The sequence below is a fragment of the Sminthopsis crassicaudata genome, chromosome 5, assembly GCF_048593235.1.
Source record: "Sminthopsis crassicaudata isolate SCR6 chromosome 5, ASM4859323v1, whole genome shotgun sequence".
Lineage (NCBI taxonomy): Eukaryota > Metazoa > Chordata > Mammalia > Dasyuromorphia > Dasyuridae > Sminthopsis > Sminthopsis crassicaudata.
In genome coordinates this window covers 312835385-312855558 of record NC_133621.1, presented here as the reverse complement: position 1 = coordinate 312855558, position 20174 = coordinate 312835385, and the positions used below count along the sequence as shown (strand labels likewise).

The 20174-nt window shown below is 48.1% G+C and overlaps 1 long non-coding RNA gene across 8 annotated transcripts; it reads right to left on the bottom strand.

Moving 5' to 3' along the window:
- Positions 1 to 877: 877 nt before the first annotated feature.
- Positions 878 to 20168, bottom strand: LOC141545122 (uncharacterized). Of its 8 annotated transcripts, none has more exons than XR_012482904.1 (6): positions 20076 to 20168; positions 18545 to 18769; positions 15863 to 17142; positions 8060 to 8387; positions 1443 to 1552; positions 878 to 1218 (listed from the first exon to the last, which is right to left on the bottom strand). It is a non-coding gene; the product is annotated as an uncharacterized LOC141545122 (long non-coding RNA). The 8 variants fall into 8 exon arrangements; XR_012482903.1 differs by lacking the exon at positions 20076 to 20168 and adding an exon at positions 19767 to 20046 and having other exon boundaries at positions 18545 to 18772; XR_012482900.1 differs by lacking the exon at positions 20076 to 20168 and adding an exon at positions 19767 to 20046.
- Between the last annotated feature and the right edge of the window lie 6 nt (positions 20169 to 20174).

The window sequence follows — 20174 nt, the reverse complement described above, 5'->3', positions numbered from 1 at the left end:
GCCTGCACGCGGCATCTCTGAGCACGGCGGAACGTCGGCCTTGCCTTCCCGCTGCCCTCACACTGTGGGGCCTGCAGCCCACCCCCCCCACCCCCCGCTGGGCTCCCTGCTGGACTTTGCCCGTTGGCGCCTCTTTGATTCCGTCTCTGTCCTCCCGAGGCACGGCCCTGGGGCTGGGGGCTCTCCCACCAAGGCCTACACTCGCAGCCACACCCAGAAATGGGCACATGGCGCCAAGGGGGCTTGGCTTTATTGTTCCACGGATTGTCTGGACTTAAGAAAGTGATGGGGAAAATGCTAATAACTAAACTCAAAGCTGTCACGGGCCGTGGTTTTTGTTAGCACACCCATGTATGTACCTATGTAGCCCAAGGTCATGTGAGTGTGGTTAACGACCAAGTCACATGGTTAATACATAATGAGCTTGTAGTCCACTAAGACTCTCAACTCTTTTACAAACTGCCATCTAAACCTACCCCCCATCTTTGATGGAGGAGGATGGTTCTTCTTAACCAAATCTAAGGCTTTAAGCGTTTGTTCCCATTCTGTTTCCCCTCCTTTGATTCAGCCAAAGGCCGCTGACATTAAGGCCTGCTCTCGGAGCCTGGTGTTTAGCTACTTTTCCATTTATCTAACTGTAAGCTTCTCTAGCTCCCATGGGGCCAGGCTAAGGCAACTGGGATTATTAATCACCCACAATGTGCCAGGAACTGTGCTGACTGAGTCCTGGAGGGAAGGGAGGCCTGCGGGGGCTGCCCCCAGAGGGACAAGGAGCTCAGGAGTGAGCTGGCCCTAACAAGTCTAATGAAGACATCCAGCCCAAGTGAGCCGCTCCAATTTGGGAGGGTGGCCCCGAGCTCTAAAGCAGCTAAATGGAAATGCTTGGGGGAGGCCTTTATTTACATCCCCAGCACTTACCCAGGGCCTAGCCCGTAGTAGGCTCTTAACAAATACTTGTTGACTGACTGACCAATCAAAAGAGAGAAAAACGAGTGAGAGGAAGCGGCCTGGCCTAGGCTGGCTCCTTAACCTGGGAGCAGAGGCCCAGGAAGACAGAGAGGAGATGGGGCTGGAAAGCCGTGGAAGTAGGAAGGTACGGGGGGATTGGCCTGGAGTCAGGAAACCTTTCTTCAAATCTGGCCTCAGAGACTCATTAGCGGGTGATCCTGGGCAAGCCACTTCGCCTGCTTGCCTCAGTTTCCTCATCTGTAAAATGAGCTGAGAAGGAAATGTTCAATCACTCCAGGATCTTTGCCAAGAAAATCCCAAATGGGGTCACACACAGTCAGACACAACTGAAAAACGACTGAACAACATGGATAACAAGATAGGGACGCCCGATCAGGGAATGGTTCACGAGAAGGGGTGCCAAAAGGGGACCGTGAGATAAAAAGGGTCAAAGAACTTTCTCACAATTAGCATCGCAAAGGGGCCTGGGCTACCTTGGTAGGAGGGAAGTGCCCGTCCTTGGAGGTCTTCAAGTGGAGACCGCAAGCTGCTCGTTGGGGAGGTTGGGTCGGGCGCCCCGAGATTGCCTTCCAGCTTTCAGATTCTAAGATAGAGAAAACAAAGGCTGGATTTTCCAATTCACATGCCTCTGCGCTTAAGCGTTCCTCTCTTCCTGCCACCAAATTATAACTGGGACCGAGTTAATTCAGTAACAGTGGGATCTATTGAATGGGCTAATAACCAGGTTTAAAATTAGCGTAATTGTGGGTGCCTCATGCAGCAAAGTCACACACATGCACCCGAGACCCGAGCTTCCCAACAAAAGTCTCCTTTCAGATTCTCTGCCTGGTCCCGTCCTGGTGCCCAGTGAATGGCTCCTCTTGTCGGGGGGCATGCCCTCAGACAAGACCGCACGCAGGGTCCCCCGCTTCAGATGCTGCTCGCCAAGCAGGAAGTCAGAGCTTGAGGCATGTGGGCTAGAAATCTAGACAAAGGCCTCGACAGGTGGGGCACAACTCAGGAGCCGGAAACAACCAGCCTGCCCCACCAATGTCTACATCCCCCCCTACCCACCAAAGCATCATTTCCAGCCGGACTTCAAGTGGGTGAATTTTTTCTTGATCCCTTGAACAGAAGAAAAAAAACCCAATGGTTTCATTTTATTTGAAATATTCTTTAAAAACAACAACAACTAAAGATAGGTGGCAAAATCCCCTAAGTTTACAACCAGCATCTTGGGGTTCCCTCCACTACTCTCTAAGTTCATACCTAGCATCTCCCCTCCAAAATCACACAGCATCTTGATCCCCTTCCAAGTTTATACCCAGCACCTTGGTCCCCCCTTCCCCACTCTCCAAGTTTACTCCAGCACCGTGGGCCCCCTCCTCCCCACAGTTCCTTCCTCCTTCCTCCTTAAACTCCTGACTTCAGAGAGACCTCGTGGGGGGAGCACATTGCAAGGCTGCAAGTGCTCAAGAAATGGGACTTAGTCTTTGAGCAGACATGGCCAAGGTAGACAAGAGAACAGATTTCCTTCTTCGGCATGTCACAGCCAAGAGAATAATTACTCATTAGCATCAGTTTCCAAGATTCCGTTTCCCATGAGAATCTGTGCTTGTGGTGCCGGATGCTTGGATCACAAGAAGGAGCCTGAAAATGCTTCCGAGTGAGGAGGGGACCTTAGGGATGACGGGACACTGTGAGTCCCGACATGTTTCTCAGTCATTTCACTCCCGCTTGACTCTGTGTGATCCTGGCCATCACCGAAGGGGAAAATGGTGGGTGTCTGATGCAATCAGACCCTGGCGCAGAGCATAGCTAGGGTGGCAGGGACAGGAGGTCCTCCGCTGAAGGGACATAACCCTGGGAAGTTGTACACTGTACAATGTATAATATACCCCATAGTATTTTTGAGAAAACTGAGGGAAACAGAAGTTAAGGTACTTGTCTAAAGTCACACAGCTAGGAAGTGTACTGAGTCAGATCTGAATGTGAATTCCAGTCTTCCTGACCCCAGGCTCAGAACTCTATCCATGGGGCTACTTAGTCGATTCTTAATCACCTCAAGATCCTGAAGAGTTCCTTACTTATCTAAATGACCTAAAGGCTGGTCTCCAGGCTCAGTACCTCTGCTGTGAAAGAGATCTCAGAGGCAGTCACTGTAATCTCTTTATTTTAAAAGAGAGAAAGCAGATCCAGAGAGGGAGATGATTCATCATATGAGTCAGGGTGCAAACCCGGGGCCTCTGACCCCAATCCCAGAACCCTCAGAGAAGGGGCCTCAGGGAGTTCTAGTCCAAGGAAAGAGGAGCAAAAGTCCTCCCAACAACAGGCTATGTTAGGAGTCACTCAGTCTTTGCAGAAAAAAGCAGGAAATGGGAAATGGGAGCAGCATCAAACTTTGCCAGGCAGTGTTACAAAGGGAGAGCCCACCTGCCCTGGTGGAAGAGATTTTCTTACCTGGGAATTCTCTCCATCCTGGTCCTAATCTCAAAGGGGGAACTTAGCACCTTCTGAGACTCACCCACCCAGGCCTTTACTTGATGTCCCAATGATTCCAATCCCGATCTGGGCAGGAGTTTTGCAGCTGACCACTCTCCATCCCCAAATTGAGAAGGGTTCAATCAGCACCATGGACAGGGGGTGAGAAGGGTAGGCTAGGGATTGGAGGCCTCATTAAGTCTGACAGATGTGACCATATGTAATGAATAGATTTGGAGCTTCCTTCAGTGTAACCTGGCGCCCATTTGGCTAACTTTTCCTTGACCCTCTCCTTGGAACCTCCTCAATGCCAGCATTTTGGGTTTAGATTTCTGCACATCCATTTGCTTTCAGAAGGGTGCAGGGAATTTGGCCTGGCTCTGATTATTGCCCAGCTGAGTGGTCTTGACCAAGTTTATCATCTCTTTAGGTTTTAGTGAAGATCAAAGGGAGGCACCCAAGGAGAGAAAATGAAGCAATCAACTAGAAGAAAGGCCATCAGAGACAGAACGCCAGGGTGCTGCAGGAGAAGCAGCTGGCAGGCCCCAGGACCCCCTCTCCATGACTGTACCTCAAAGGATATCTTCTCTCTCCCTCTCTGCCCCAGGTTCTCCACACCCAGACTACAAATGGGAATGGGGACTGCACTGGCACTGTAGTCTGAGACCCTGCCACTTCCTACCTGTGCCATCCTGGCTGGGTCAGGTCACCTTTCTAAGCCTCAGTTTCCCCATCTAGAAAATGGCTTTTGCAGCTCCTTGTAGCTCTAGATCCAGGATCCTATCACCTTCTGCCCCTCTGCCCTAGAAATTCCATTTTCACTTATGAGAGAATCAACACACCTCTCCAAATAGCCCATTGCCTTTGAGGAAGCTTTTAGGGTGAAAACTCACATCAAAATTGAGCTAAAATTGGAATTGTAATGGGAGAAGGTTGAAAATCTTATTGGGCAAGAGATACAAAGAGAAATTCCATTCCAAACAAATGTTGAGAGTATAAAATATTTGGGAATCCATCTACCAAAGAAAAGTCAGGAATTATATGAGAAAAATTACAAAACACTTGCCACAAAAATAAAATCAGATTTAAATAATTGGAAAGACATTCAGTGCTCTTGGATAGGCCGAGCGAATATAATAAAGATGACAATACTCCCCAAACTAATCTATTTATTTAGTGCTATACCAATCAGACTCCCAAGAAACTATTTTAATGACCTAGAAAAAATAACAACAAAATTCATATGGAAGAATAAAAGGTCAAGAATTGCAAGGGAACTAATGAAAAAAAACTCAGAGGAAGGTGGTCTAAGTGTACCTGATCTAAAGCTATATTATATAGCAGCAGTCACCAAAACCATTTGGTATTGGCTACGAAATAGACCGGTAGATCAGTGGAACAGATTAGATACAAAGGACAAAAAAGGGTACATCTATAGCAATCTAATCTTTGACAAACCCAAAGATTCCAACATTAGGGATAAAAATTCATTATTCGGAAAAAACTGTTGGGAAAACTGGAAATTAGTATGGCAGAAATTAGATATGGATCCACACTTAACACCATATACCAAGATAAGATCAAAATGGGTCCATGATTTAGGCATAAAGAGGGAGATAATAAATAGATTAGAGGAACAGAGGATAATCTACCTCTCAGACTTGTGGAGGAGGAAGGAATTTGTGACCAGAGGAGAACTAGAGATCATTATTGATCACAAAATAGAAGATTTTGATTACATCAAACTAAAAAGTTTCTGTACAAATAATACTAATGCAAACAAGATTAGAAGGGAAGTAACAAATTGGGAAAATATTTTTAAAAACAAAGGTTCTGACAAAGGTCTCATTTCCAAAATATATAGAGAACTGACCATAATTTATAAGAAACCGAACCATTCTCCAATTGATAAATGGTCAAAGGATATGAACAGACAATTCTCAGAGGAAGAAATTGAAACTATATCCACTCACATGAAAGAGTGTTCCAAATCACTACTGATCAGAGAAATGCAAATTAAGACCACTCTGAGATACCACTACACACCTGTCAGATTGGCTAAGATGACAGGAACAAATAATGACAAATGTTGGAGGGGATGTGGGGAAATTGGGACACTGATACATTGCTGGTGGAGTTGTGAAAGAATCCAGCCATTCTGGAGAGCAATCTGGAATTATGCCCAAAAAGTTATCAAACTGTGCATACCCTTTGACCCAGCAGTGCTACTACTGGGATTATATCCCAAAGAAATACTAAAGAGCGGAAAGAGACATATATGTGCCAAAATGTTTGTAGCAGCTCTTTTTGTTGTAGCTAGAAACTGGAAGATGAATGGATGTCCATCAGTTGGAGAATGGTTGGGTAAATTGTGGTATATGAAGGTTATGGAATATTATTGCTCTGTAAGAAATGACCAGCAGGAGGAATATAGAGAGGCCTGGAGAGACTTAAATCAACTGATGCTGAGTGAAATGAGCAGAACCAGAAGATCACTGTACACTTCAACAACAATACTGTATGAGGATGTATTCTGATGGAAGTGGAAATCTTCAACATAAAGAAGAGCCAACTCATTTCCAGTTGATCAATGATGGACAGAGGTAGCTACACCCAGAGAAGAAACACTGGGAAGTGAATGTAAATTGTTAGCACTAATATCTGTCTGCCCAGGTTGCATGTACCTTCGGATTCTAATGTTTATTGTGCAACAAGAAAATGATATTCGCACACATGTATTGTACCTAGATTATATTGTAACACATGTAAAATGTATGGTATTGCCTGTCGTCGGGGGGAGGGAATAGAGGGAGGGGGGGTAATTTGGAAAAATGAATACAAGGGATAATATTATAAAATATATATATATATATATATATATATATATATAAAGAAAATCTTATTGGACTGGCTGGCTGGATCGTCTTTACCTTGATTTGTGGAGAGGAGAAGGCTGCCCTTACCAGGACATTGGCTTGGTGGGTATATCCTGTTAGGTCAGATTCTGGCCTAGGAAGTGACTTCTGAAATGAAGTCAGTGTTCTAAGGATGCGTCTCAAGTCATCTTACGGAAGAATCCTCTTCCTAGAGAGCCACAGGCTGTATCTGTGCTCTAGGACGACTGGCACCTTTAAGCCCAAGATCCTGATCAGGTTCACCATGTTAGCATCAGATGGCTTGAAACCCTGGTTCCCCGACTCCCAGTCTGAGCTCTCTCTACCACACCCAGAGCCAGATTGAGCTCCTCTGGTGCCCAGAGAAACCACCACAAAACGTGTCTAGGAGCAGCATCATGAAAGTAATCCACCAATCTTTAGCAATTGGCTAAAACCTTGCTTTTAAAGTAATTATTCTCACTAAGTCAGACCTAATCTCTGGGATTTCCATCTTCTGCCAGGGTAAAAGTGGAATCAATGCCCTTGAAATCTCCCAAGCCTTAAGCCAAGCCCTTGTTACCCAACCCTCATCACATGACAAGTGCACCAAAGAGAAATGGAAAGACCAGTCTTTAAGCATTTAAAATAACAAGAGCAAACCAAAGTAAAATGACTCAATTTATACTTTTCTAATAACATTGAAGTCACTTGACATGGGAAATAATCCTAATCCCAAATTCCATTTTTTAAATGGAAGTTTCAATTCAAGGGTTCTTAATTAGATCTGCAGTGATGGTAGATTCTGGATGTTCTATAAACTGGGAGGGGAAAACATACATCTTGGTTTTTCCTGACCTTTGGCTCAAATTGAGCATTTCTTCCAGTTATGAACCATGAAACGTAATTCTGGAAAAGGGTCTGGGACTTCACCAGGCTGGTAAAGGGGTCTCTTTCATGAGAAAGACCAAGAAACCCTGCTCCAAATAATCAAACAAAGGGAATGATGTCATTCTTATGATGAGGCAGATGCCTGGTGGGTAGCTCTATCTCAGATACTTAATAATCTGTATGACCAAGGACAAGCCATGCACTCTTTCTCTGCCTCAGTTTCCTCAACTGTAAAATATGGATAATAATCATGTTTGTCTCCAAGAGTTGTTGTGAAGATCAAATGAGTTAACATTGGTAAATCGATGCCCAAACCTTAAAGGACTATCTCAGTGCTGGCTATTATTACTGTTATTATTTATTAGCATCTCTGTTTCATTGGTGAGAAAGCTGAGGCTCAGAAAGAGAAAGATCAAGTTCAGAGCCTAATCTCAGACTAATTTCTCTTGAACTCCTCTGCCAGAAGGTTCTTTCCATTTTAATGACTCTGGGCCTCAGTTCCCCTCTCTGAGACCTAGTGAGGTTAAGGATGCCTCAAAAGATGGGGGTAGATAGATGGTATCCTGAATAGAGCTCATCTGAGTCTGAGTTCAAATCTGGCCTCCAACATTTACTAGCTGTGTGACCCTGCACAAGTCACTTCACCCTATATAATTTCCTCATCTGTGAAATGAGCCGGAGAAGGACATGGCAAACTACTATAATGTCTTTGCCAAGAAAACCCCAAATGGGGTCACGGAGAATAAACCATTGAAACGACTGAACAACAATGATCTCACAGGGTGTGCTGAGGACGACTGTTTCTACTGAATAGAGCACGAATTTGTGGAACATGCAAGTCCAATTAGGTATGGTATGGGACTCACCTTGGGAATCACATGTACAGGAGCCACTCTCCCAACTCTCCTCTCCTGCTGTACGCTGTGACTGCAAAGGCAATGCTGTGCTTCGGTCATCTGGAGATCTGCCAGTGAGCCAGAATATGCAGAAAGTCTCCTTCTGCTCTAATCTTCTGCTGGGCCGATGGTTTCCACCATGCTGCTCCTTCATCCATCCATCTGGCTGCAGAGGACACCTTGAGGGAAAGCTCAATTTCAGCCTAAATTCCAGTCAGAAGGTCATAGAGCTTAGGATTTGGGGTCTTCGAGGTCAAGAAGTTCAATAGTCCCATTTTACAGATGGAGAAATTGAGACCTAGGGGAAGGAAGGTGACCAGCTTACACCAGTAGTGAGTGGCAGAGCCCAGTCTTCCCATGCTTCAACCAGTGGGCTTTTGGTGCCATAGAGAAATCACAAACCTCCAACAACATCTGAAGCCCCACGTGGAATCCTCCCATCCATCATTTCTCTACTTTGGCTAAAGGGACCAGGCTCATCAGGATATCTGAGAATCTCTGCACACTTTCCAAATTGCTGCTCCTGGTGACTCAGGGGCTCCTGCCCCGGAGCGGAGATGGGGGAGCCACAAAGGCCTCCTTGTGCCAGGGCTCCTGGACAGCATCCAACCCTCACCCTTACTCCCAGCTGAGGCCCGGCAGGGATCAGTGCTGTGGGAAGTGGATGCTTTCAGGAGAGATTCCTGAGAGTGAGTCACTGAGCTTCGGAGGGATGGGGAGATAGACACTCTCCTCCCTCCTGTCCAAGATCTCTGGGCCTGCCAGAAAGCAGAACCGCTGGGCCCAGGACAGAGTGGCCGGTCCGGGGTTATCTCCTTCCCTGGCTCTCAGGAGCTCCCCTGAGCCTGCTCTCACTACATAGCAGGAACACCAGTTAGTCAGGAACAGGCCACTGACTTCCCACTCAAGAATAAGACTCTCAGGGCCTGGGCTCAAGGACCTGGCATTTCTCTTCCACAGATGCCTCAAAGAGGGAGCAGGAGAAGGGGACAAAGGGCTGGGGTATGGATGATCAGCTCTGCTACTACTGCTTCCTGACTGCGACCTTGGCCAAGTGACTTCCTTGGGTTCCTCATTGATAAAATCAGGGGGTTGGACTAAGTGATTCCTAAGTCCCTTCAAAGAAGTCCCAAGATTCCAGAATAGAGGTTTCCACAGCCCTTTTAGGGTTAGTTTTCTAGTTCTAAAATCTGCTTCCCCACTCTAAAACTTCAGTTGATCTGATACTCTAAGTTGTAATGGTTTTTTCAACCCTGACATCCCCTGTTCTCAGGCCCCTCCCAACCCTGACATCCCCTATTCTAAGGCCCTTCCTCTATTTTGAGGTCTTTCTCATCTGTCATGTGTGCTGGCAGATAATCTCCGTTCCAGTATTTCTTCCAGCAACAGAGCTTTGTTCTAGTTTTGGTACATAATCTTTAATCTAAGATGTTTCCCTGTTGTGACATATCATATTCCAGAGTCTCCTCCAATTTTATAGTTTACAGTCTAAGTAAATCAAATCCCTTCCAGCTCTGGCAGACTCAGTTCTCCCGGGGAGGGCAGGTAGCTTAGCTGGTGAACCCCCTCATCTCCTAAAAGCCCGAGAGCTGGTGGATGGGAGGACCTCTCTGCTTAGAGTCCACTGTCTGGCAGGTTTGGGCCAATCTTCCCAAAGAGACTGGGAGAAAATGAATTTTGTAATTCCACCTCTCTCCCACCAACATTACACACACACACACACACACACACACACACACACACACACACACCAGATGATGAAATGTACTTAGGTGGAGCCTCTGTGTGCAGAACGTTGCTTACATTATTATCTGTGGTCAACTGACTTGTTTTTACTGTTCATCTTGCTCACTAGGAAACGCTCCACTTGGTGGAGATTATAGCTAAAAGGGACTTGAAGAAATATCTTCTAAAATCTGATTTTAAATTGCAATTAAAACTTTGTTGTTGTTGTTGTTGTTTTTTAATCCTTTTAACAAGTGAACAAAGGGATCATAGATGCGATTGCAGTTTCCTATCCTGAAACAGATTTTGGTATGTTCATTAAACAATTTTAAAATAACTGCCCTTAATGAGTCATTCTATTGGGTCAGTGAATATCAAAGGAAATCTTACCAGGCCAGAGAACAGAAAACTAAGATCAGGTCATCCATCATCTTGGTACCCTGCATCAGGCTCCCAGCCCCAGATTGAAAGGATTGTGAAGTCCATGCAGAAGAACATGCTGGGAAAGTAAGACTGAGTTCCTGAATGTTAGATTCCTGCCAGTCTAAGCATAACTGAGGCAGATGGTACAAAGCTGGAAAAGATGGAAGACTGAGGTATGGGGCGAGGAGAATGTCGGCAGGCATATTTATTGAGAGAGTCTGGGAGGGGAATCTCACTTGATTTTCAATTATTCTAAACTATTTATTAACAACAAAACCTATCTGTTTCTTATATATTTTATTCCTCCCCCCCAATTACATGTTAAAATTTTCTAACACTTTAAAAAAATTTTGAGTTTTAAATTCTATTCCTCCCTCCTACCTGTTCCTCCTTGAAATAGTAAGCAATCTGATATAGTTTATATATGTGCAATTATGTAAAACATTTCCATATTAGTCATTTTGTACAAGAAGATAAAGTAAAAAAAGAATGAAAGAATCTGTATTCAGACCATATCAATTATTTTTTCTGGAGGCGAATAGTATGCTTCATTATGAGTCCCTTGGGATTGTCTGAGTCCCTTGGGATTGTCTCGGATCACTGAATTGCTGAGAAGAGCTAAGTTATTCACAATTGATCATTGTGCAGTCTTGCTCTTACTGTGTACAATGTTCTCCTGCGTCTGCTCACTTCACTCTCCATCAATTCATGTAAGTCGGGACAGTTAGGTGGCGCAGTAGACAGAGCACCATCCCTGAATTCAGGAGGACTGGAGTTCAAATCTGATCTCAAACACTTAACACTTCCTAGCTGTGTGATCCTGGGCAAGTCACTTAACCCCAGCCTCAAAAAAAAAAAAAAAAAAAAAATTCATGTAAGTCTTCTCAGGAACAAAGCCCATCCTTAACAGCAGACACTGTTTCCAAAGAACTTCCATTTGTAGGCTTGAGAACGATGGAGAGAAGAATGGCTTTAGGCTATACCCTTAAAAACTTCTACTCGGGATAGATATTGGGGAAGAAGACAGCGTCTTTGGGGAAGATGACTAAAAACAGGGGTAGCCTGGATTTTTCATGCAGAAGTGGGATGTCGGGTGGACAGCTCCAGGGCTGCATCTATGAAACTGGGGGGTTACTTTCTTGGAAGATGTCTGGAAAAATTTCCTCAATTGATCTGAATTCTCAAAGTAGGTAGTGCCCTTAAGGGAACACATTTTGCCCTGTCTGAGCCTTCTCATCCTGCATGATTCTCGTCCATATTCTTCTCCGAGTGCTCTTCTTACTAGTGATTAGCCCACCTCATTTTCTGTGCATACATTCCTGAATAATGCCCCCTGTGCTACTTCCAATCCCCCACTGGGGGGCCCTACCATACCAATCATGTCTCTATTGCCTATTCAGTCCCCTCCCACTGTGAGTCACTGGAGAACATGGAGTTCCATGGCTGGCATTCAAAAGATGGGCTTTTACTTGCATGAACTGATTCAAAGTGAAATGAACAGAACCAGGAAAACACTGCATACGGTATCAGCGACACTGTGTGACAATCAACTACGAGTGACTCAATGTTCCTCAGCAAAACAATATTCCAAGACGGGTACAAAGGACTCACAAAGGAACATGGTATCTGTAACCAGGTAGAGAACTGATGGACCCTGAATGTAGATTGAAACATATTTTTTCATTTTATTTTTTTGTGGGTTTTTTTTTCTTTTGGAAATCTGTTCCTTCTTTCCCAACTGTGACTAATACGGAAATATGTTTTACAAGACAGCACATGTATAAACTATATCAAACTGCCTAGCATCTTCAGAAGAGGGGAGGAGAGGGAGGCAGGGAGATAGAAAAAGGTGGAATTCAAAATCTTGTAAAAATGAATGCTATAAATTTCCTTGACATATAACTGGGGGGGAAATAGAATACGAAAAAGTTGTGCTTTTGCAATATATCCCAATCCTTTCTTCTCTGGCTTAGAGCTTTCCTCTCACCTTACCAATATGATCTTACATTACTGTCCATGCATTTCACCTCTTATACAAAGATGGTTTTGTGGGGAAAGAAAGAAATAGCTATTCTATACCTGAAATCTTTTGAATACGAAGTCTCTTTTGAAGAAACCGTGGCTATGAGCCAAACATGGACTTTAAGAGATTGCTCTGCCTGAAAGTACTACTCTGGGGTAGAAGGATAGTCAGCCAGAGACAACAAGAAAAAGCCCGTGCTCCTCCTTTTAGAAGTTTGGTTTTTCTGGAATTGAATCCATGAGCCCAGAGTCCCATGCCCCATATACCTAGAATTAGAGCCATTAATGGCAGACAGTGTACCTGCCTGAGGCAAATGGATCTTCACACAAGGATTGAGAGAAATGGAAAATATTCTGCAGAGGAATCTGACAACTCTCTTCAAGGCCATCAAGCCCAGTCCTACCAATTCCCATTCAAGGCATTTGATACCCATTGGTGAAATTAACATTTCAGTTGGGCCAATCAGTCAATGAAAATTTATTAAGCACCTACTATGTGCTAGGCACATATGTGCTAAGGATACAAGTGTGATAGAAGAAGACAATCCTTCCTCTTAAGGAACTTACGGTCTAAGGGGAGGGAAAGTAACCCACAAAAAAGCTGGAAGGGCAAGGTATAGGAGAGGGAAGGCACCCTGCAGGAGGGCAGGATAAAGCAATCCAAAGGAATTCAGCCCTTCTGGGGAAGTGCTGTCTTCTTCAGTGCTTCCCAGTCAGAGGGTGCCAGAGCAGAGGGCAGTGTTGAACTGTGAGCTCCTAGGCTGAAGTGATCCTGCAGGAAGGGGAGGTTTTTGGGGGAGTCAGGAGGAAGCCAGAGAAGGGCTCCCACATGGGAAATGAAATGGAATAAGAGTGACTTGGGTCAGACCATTCCCATGTGCAGACCTTGGTCTGGCTGCACTGCCACCTGCAATATCCAAATGCTACCCAGCCATCAGGGTGCAGCCCACCCAATGAGAAGCCTGGCTACCTCCATACAGATAAATTCCTTACTAAACTCTCTGTATGACAAGGAATTTTCCTCAGTCTGAGCCTCAGTTTCCCTGCCAATAATATAGACACTTGGCCTAGAGCTGGAAGCATAGAAGGATGCAAAGATTCCTTGTCTCTCAAAAAAAGGGGAATTTTTGCTCTAGTTTGAATTGTATTAGAAGCCTATGAACTCCCTTTTCTGAAACTTCAGCCCCAAACAGAGATGATGGGTGGCCACCAGAAGGCACTGGAATCCTGAGATGGAAGGTCCCTGCCAAGAAAGGTGGGTGTCTTTTGGTAGACAGAGGCCCGAGCACCTCCCATTTCCCATGTCGGGGTACAGGAAGAGCTTACCTCTTCTTGCTCCCCTCAGGCATTAATTCCCCTGTCTTTCTCTGGGAAGATAATTGGCCCTAAATCCTCATGGTCCTTAAAAATACTGGTGGAAAATCATGGCTTTTGTCTTCAACCTGGAGATTTCTCTTTCTCCTTCTCTTCCTCTTCCACCTCTCCATTCTCATGTCTCCTCTTCCTTCATCAGCAGCTCCAGCCCTGATGGAGGGCAACTAAAAGGTCTTGTTTTATTCCCAAGTACTGGGGGCGAGGAATCTAGCTCAAGAAGCCCCAGTTCATAAGAGATGATTTGATAAATCAGGAAGCATTATAAAGCACCTAGTGTATATTAGCCTCCTGTTCTGGCTTGGAACTGGGCACCCAGAAGCAAAAGAGAGCCTGGGGCTGCCCTGGAGGAGCCTGCATATCAGTCAGAGAACATTTGCCTGGAGAGAAAGCCCTGCTCTGAGGTCCAGCTGAGATGTCACTTCCTCCTTGGAGCCTTTCAGGATCCTTCCCTCTTTTTTATTCACCCAGCCCCTTGCCTTCCTGGCCTGAGGCATCTGCACCTCCTGGTGTCCAGCCTTCTTGTAGCTACCTTGAGAAGCTTGGAACAATCCAAGAAGCAGCCGAATAGTTCCCTGCAGGGGCTGGCTGTGCTGGAGCTACAGGAGACTTCGGGGAACCAGAGCTGACTCCTGAGTTGGATGATGGGCGGTCCGAACTCATCTCCCTGGGCCTCAGTCTCCTGCTTTGTACCAACAGGGGATTGGACCAGCTGGCCCCTGGGCTTCCTTCCTTCTGCTTCAAGCCTCTATCCCATGACCTGGGAGCTCAGGAATCCACCCTGAACCTGGGAAGAGGCAGCAGGTGGGGCCCGGCTCCTACCTAGCATCAGAGCAAGCATGGGGGCGAAGGAAAGGGAGGCTTGGGAAAGATTCTTTCTCAGGGTTCTCGTGAGTCACGAATGCACAAGGCAAGGGCAGCTAATATCTGGCCAGAGCCCAGCACCAAAGCCAACACAGAGAGAACCGCACAGCCCAACGCTGGATGTAGACAGACCCAAATCCCTTCCCATCCCCCCCCACATGCCCCTGCCACCATCTCTTTTCCCTCTGGGGATGTCTCGATTTCAGCTTTAAAAAGACAGACCCCGACATTCTAGCCATCCAAAGCTGTCTTTCCTTCCCAAGAAGGGGTCATTAATAATTCTGGCATGACCTGCCTGTCCAGATCACTGGGAGGACCGCAGGAGGTACTGAGGTAGTTGTACTGAGGGAGCAGAGAGGTGACTCAGTGCATAGAGTACCCAGCCTGGACCTAAATTCAAATCTAGCCTCAGATGCTCACTAGCTATGTGAACCTGAGCAAGTCCCTTTACCCCATTTACCTCAGTTTCCTCATCTGTAAGATGAGCTGGAGAATGAAGGGGCAAAATACTCCAGTATTTTTGCCAAGGAAACCCCAAGTGGGATCACAAAGTGTTGGACTGAACTGACTGAACAACAACAACAATTACATAAAGTTTATAACACATATGTATACATATCTACATGTAGCATTATATCTATTTATGCACACACACACAGAACAAAACCAAAATCTCTCAAAGGAAGCCTTTGGGCCAAATACGAATCTTTCTTCCTAGTAGTGACCTTTTGAAGAAGTGATTACTGATCTAAGGGAGGATTACTTGCGGACCACATGCCTCTGGTAGCTTCCCTAGGGGAGGATGCCAATAATGCCCTGGGCAGTGGGCTGGATCTGAAGCCCCAAGGGCAGCCTCTGGAGCCAGGAGCTTGAAGTACTCTCAGTCCCAGCCTGGGGCTTGGCTGCTTTCTGGAGCTGGGTCTGGGGATTGTTCTTGTTAAACTTGAGGTGAGGAATGAACCGAGTAGCCTTTTCTGATTAAAGAGGTGAGGGGACATCCCTCTGTCCTGCTGTGGGCAGGGTCGCCCTCCCTTTAGGTAGGGCCTCCTAAATGGTCTCTTCCTCTCCAGCCCCCTTCTTCATAGCTACAGGGATTTTTCTAAAACACGGATCTGACTACATCACTACCTTGCTCAATAAACTATGGTGGCTCCCTGTAGGGTTAGGATCTCATTTCTTTTCAATTAAAACTTTTTATTTTCAGAATATACGCATGGATAATTTTCAACATTCACCCTTGCAAAACCTTGTGTTTCAAATATTTCCACAATTATTGGGCTGCACACGAAAAATCAGATCAAAAAGGAAAAAATGAGAAACAATATGCAAGCGAACAACAAAAAGAGTGAAAATGCTGAAAATCCATACCCACAATTGGCAAATGGCTCTCTCCATCAGAAGACCATTGGGACTGGTCTGAATCATCTCATTGTTGAGAAGAGCCACATCCATCAGAATTGATCTTTGTATAATCTTGTTGTTGCCTTGTACAATGATCTCCTGGTCCTGCTCATCTCACTCAGCAGCAGTTCCTGTAAGTCTCTCCAGGCCTTTCTGAAATCCTCCTGCTGGTCATTTCTTACAGAACAATAATATCCCATAACTTTCATTCAGCCGTTCTCCGATTGATGGAAGTCCACTCAGTTTCCAGTCTCTTTCTTTCAGGGTCTCATTTCTAAGGTGTTTAAAATTTGGTCCAACTCTTTCTCAACTTCTACCAGTTGGATGTAAGCTTCCTGAGGACAGGAACTGTATTCTTTCTGTATATTTTATCTCCAGGGCCTGGCACAATGCTGGGATCCCGGTGGATGGTGGGATGGAATTGAAAGCACACCTGGGAGGAAACAGTCACAGGTGTACAGTGGCCAGTCTTACCAAAAGGCAGAGTGAACCTGGAGCCAGGATAACCTCACTAAAAGGGAAGCAGCAGGATAGCAAGACAACTGGTGAAACGATGTCTTGCGACTGCAGGAATACCCGGATGTGGAAACATGTTTCCTGACAGAGACAGAGAGATAGAGAGAGATAGAAGAGACAGAGACACAGAAATAGAAACAGAGAGAGAGGAGAGAAACAGAAAAATGGAGACAGACAGAGAGATGGACAGACAGAAATAGAAGAGAGAGACAGAGGCAGAAAGACAGAAAGAGAGCTAGAGACTGAGAGACAAAGAAATAAAGAGAGATAGACAGAGACAGAGAGAGATACAGACAGAGACAGAGAGAGATACGGACAGAGACAGAAAGAGATACACACAGAGAAAGCCAGAAAGAGAGAGAGACAGTCGGAAAGAGAGAGTGAAAAAAACCAGAAACAGACAGGAGACAGAAGACAGAGATGACACAGAGACAAAGAGAAGATATAGGAAACACAGAAAGCCAGAGGGGGGAGTACCCTTAGGGGTCATCTCTCTTGCAGAAGGGGTGACAATCCCGGCCAGGAACCCTGTGGCATCTGAGCTGGAATTCAGTTCCAGGGGCCGTAAGACAGGCCGGGCTCTCTTGACTTGCATCCATTCGATCTCTAGACGGTGTCTAGCTAACTCAAAGCTCGACGCCCGGCTGCCTGGCATGGGGAAGCCTGGGCAGTGTGGGCAGATGCTTCCTCGCATCCTGTTCTTTCTGGCTCCATACAGCTGCGTTGGAATCCTTGGGAAGAAACAGTCCAAGTAAGATTCAGCTAAAAGTTTCAATTATACAGACTTGAAACCGACACACATTCACGACACTTTATCCATTTGGAAAAAAAAAAAAAAAAAGATAGAAAAAGACTGAAAACCTCATTCCAAAGAGGGAAGGAGGGTTTTGTCCAGTGTGGTGGAGCGGAAGGGGCCAGGAGTCCCAGGACCCTCAGATTTCTCAGAAATGATCTTAGAGCTCATCTTCTCCAAATGCCCTCTGAAATGGTGGTGACGGGGGTGGTAAGGAAGGTGACCTTGCCATAGCTTTCTGAGACTGGCCAAGTTTTTTACCTACATAAGCTCCAGTGCTCTTAATAGCAGTGCTCTGAGGTAAACACCTGAGGTTCTACTGCCCTCCTTTCACAGATGAGGAAACTGAGCCCCGGATGGTGGGGATTAGTAAGAAGAGCTGGGCTTCGCCCCACACCCAGGGCTCTTTACAATCCTCCCGGCTTCCTCTCAGAGGCTCTGGCCTGACATCAAGCTCTGCTGTTTATTGTCCGAGAGATCTTTGTATGTCTTCCCTATCGCCCCTCTCTTCTCTGTGTGTGTGTGTGTGTGTGGGAGCACTTATCTCTCTGTTTTTTTTCCTAGCTCTGGGCTTCTGCCGGTCCCATGAAAAAAGAGCTACTTCCAGGCATCGAGTGACTGGTCAGTCCTGGTAATCTGTCCGGCCTCAGTTTCCCTAATGGAAAGGAAGGTGGCTGTCTAGAAGATCCTGTGTTGGGTATGGCCATGAGTGAGCTTCTGCTCCCTTCAGCTTTAGGCCCTATGGCAGCCGGCCCTTAGGAGGAATAATTGATGGAGGAAAAGGAAGAGCTGCCAGCTCAAGACCCAAAACAGGAGTTTTTCAAATGTCATTTCCTTGGAAAAGGAAGGGAAAGCATGTTTTACATCCCCGAGTTTGGCTGGGGTTCTTGCATAGCATGAAGTGAAACCTCCTCCCCAGGCTAGACAGCTCTCACCCCCACCCCTGGATGTTTATTCCCCCTCCCCCAGGCTAGGCAATTCTTATCCCCATCCCTGCAGCTTTACTCCCCCTCCCCCAAGCTAGGCAGCTTTCCCTCCCCCCAGGCTAGGCAGTTCTCATCCCACCTCCCCAGGCTAAGCTCTCAACCTCCCCCTCCAGGTATCTTTCACCACCAGCCCCAGCACACCCCAAACTTTCATCCCCAAGCAGGGAGGCTCCCAGCCTTTACAACCAATCATGGCTTTGGAGGGGAGTCTGAGATGCAATTCCAGGAGCCCTAAGGAGGGGCTGCCCTCTCCAGCCCCTCCCCCAGGCCTGGCCCTGCCCCCCTGCCCTCTCCAGCCCCTCCCCCAGGCCTGGCCCTGCCCCGCCCTCTCTTTCTGTCCCACGGCTAGCTCACCCGCCAGGATCAGCTTCCATCACCTCAGAGCCCTCCTACGTTGCTTGCCCGAGGCTCGCTGGCTGTGCCCTCTGTGAGGGCGGGGCCTCCTTGCTCAGCGTTCCCAGCGGGCACAAAGCCTGGCACTTGGAGGCCGCTCCGTGACTGTCCGGTGCCTGACTCCCCGAGTGTCAGGCAGGGTGGTTGTTTTCCTTCCAGTTAGTGGAAAACCATTCATCTTCCAGGCTGCTGGGGGAGATCAATGTTTAACCGGCTCCAAGCAGGGCCCCTTTGACCGGAGGCCACGGGGAGGACTCACTCTGGTCTTTAGATGGGAACACAGTGGGGGGGGGAGGAGGGAAAAGAACAGGAGGAGAGGAGGAAGAGGAGGGGGCAGGGCAGGTGAGGTGGAGGAGGAAAGCAGTGAAGAAAGTGGTGAGGGAGGAGAGAGTGGAGAAAGTGAAGAGACGGGCGAAAGGGAAAGGAGGAGAAAAGACTGAGAGAACAGAAAAGCGAGAGGGGCTCACTCCTCTCTCCCCGAGGGTGACAGAGACCCCGTCTCCGGGCTGCGCACCCCCAAGGACGGCCCAGGGCCTGACGCGGCAGCAAAGCGCTGGGGGGGACATCGCGGCTAGGGGCGCCCCGGAGCGCTGGGCTCTGTTCCAGAGAAGGGAACGGCAGGCCGCAGGGGACACCGGCTCTTCGGGCGCAGCCCCACTACTCCTGTCCCCAGGCCCGCCCCAGCATCCCGGGGCTTCCCAAGGCCGCCCCCCAGGGCTGCCCCCCCCAGAGCCGCCCCCCAGAGCCGCCCCCCAGGCCCGCCCCCCCAGGCCCGCCCCAGCATCCCGGGGCTCCCCAGGGCCGCCCCCCAGGGCCGCCCCCCAGGGCCGCCCCCCAGGGCCGCTCCCCAGGGCCGCCCCTGCTTCCCCAGACTGGGCTTGCTCCGGCCATGGCTCCGCTCTACCACACGGGGGCAGCATGGCGCAAACGGTGCGCTCCGGGCGCTCCCAGTTGTGAGGCGCCGCTCTAAAGTTCCTTCTAACTCTAACCCTCCCCGCTCGGAGGCCGCGTGTTCTCGGTGCTTTCCAGTGCAACTTTCAGTCCGGAGCTCCAGCCCCGTCCCCGGGGGCTTTCGGGACATTGGGGCTCGCTTACTCTAAGCTCTCTCCCCCAGGGCTTTCCCTGGATCTGGAGGGAGGCTCCCCCCGGGCTTTCCCGCCCCCCAAGTTCCAGGGCAGCTAACCGGGCCCGGAGACGGGAGTCCATCCGTCGGGAATGGCCCTTCCTCGGCCGGCTCCGGCCCCGCCGCTGCCCGGGACGCTCCCCAGCCGCCGGACGGGATCGGTGGCCTGCGTCCCCCTCGGCCCCTCTCCCCGACCCCGAGAGCCCCGCGGCAGCCGCCCCCTCCCCCGTCCCCCCGGCCCGCCGGGCCTGCCCTCTCAGGTTGCCGGGCGCTGCCGCAGGGGCGGGGGAGGCTCTCCGCCCCTTCCCTCCCGGGCTGGGGCCGCTTTTAGAGACCTCAGGTTTCCATAGCGATCTTAACAACCCGCACCTCTCAATCACTCTCCCCCGGGGCCGGCTCGGGGAACAATACTCCGGGGCCGAGGGCAGGGAGCTGGGAGGAGCCGAGGGCGGGGTGGGGGTGGGGAGG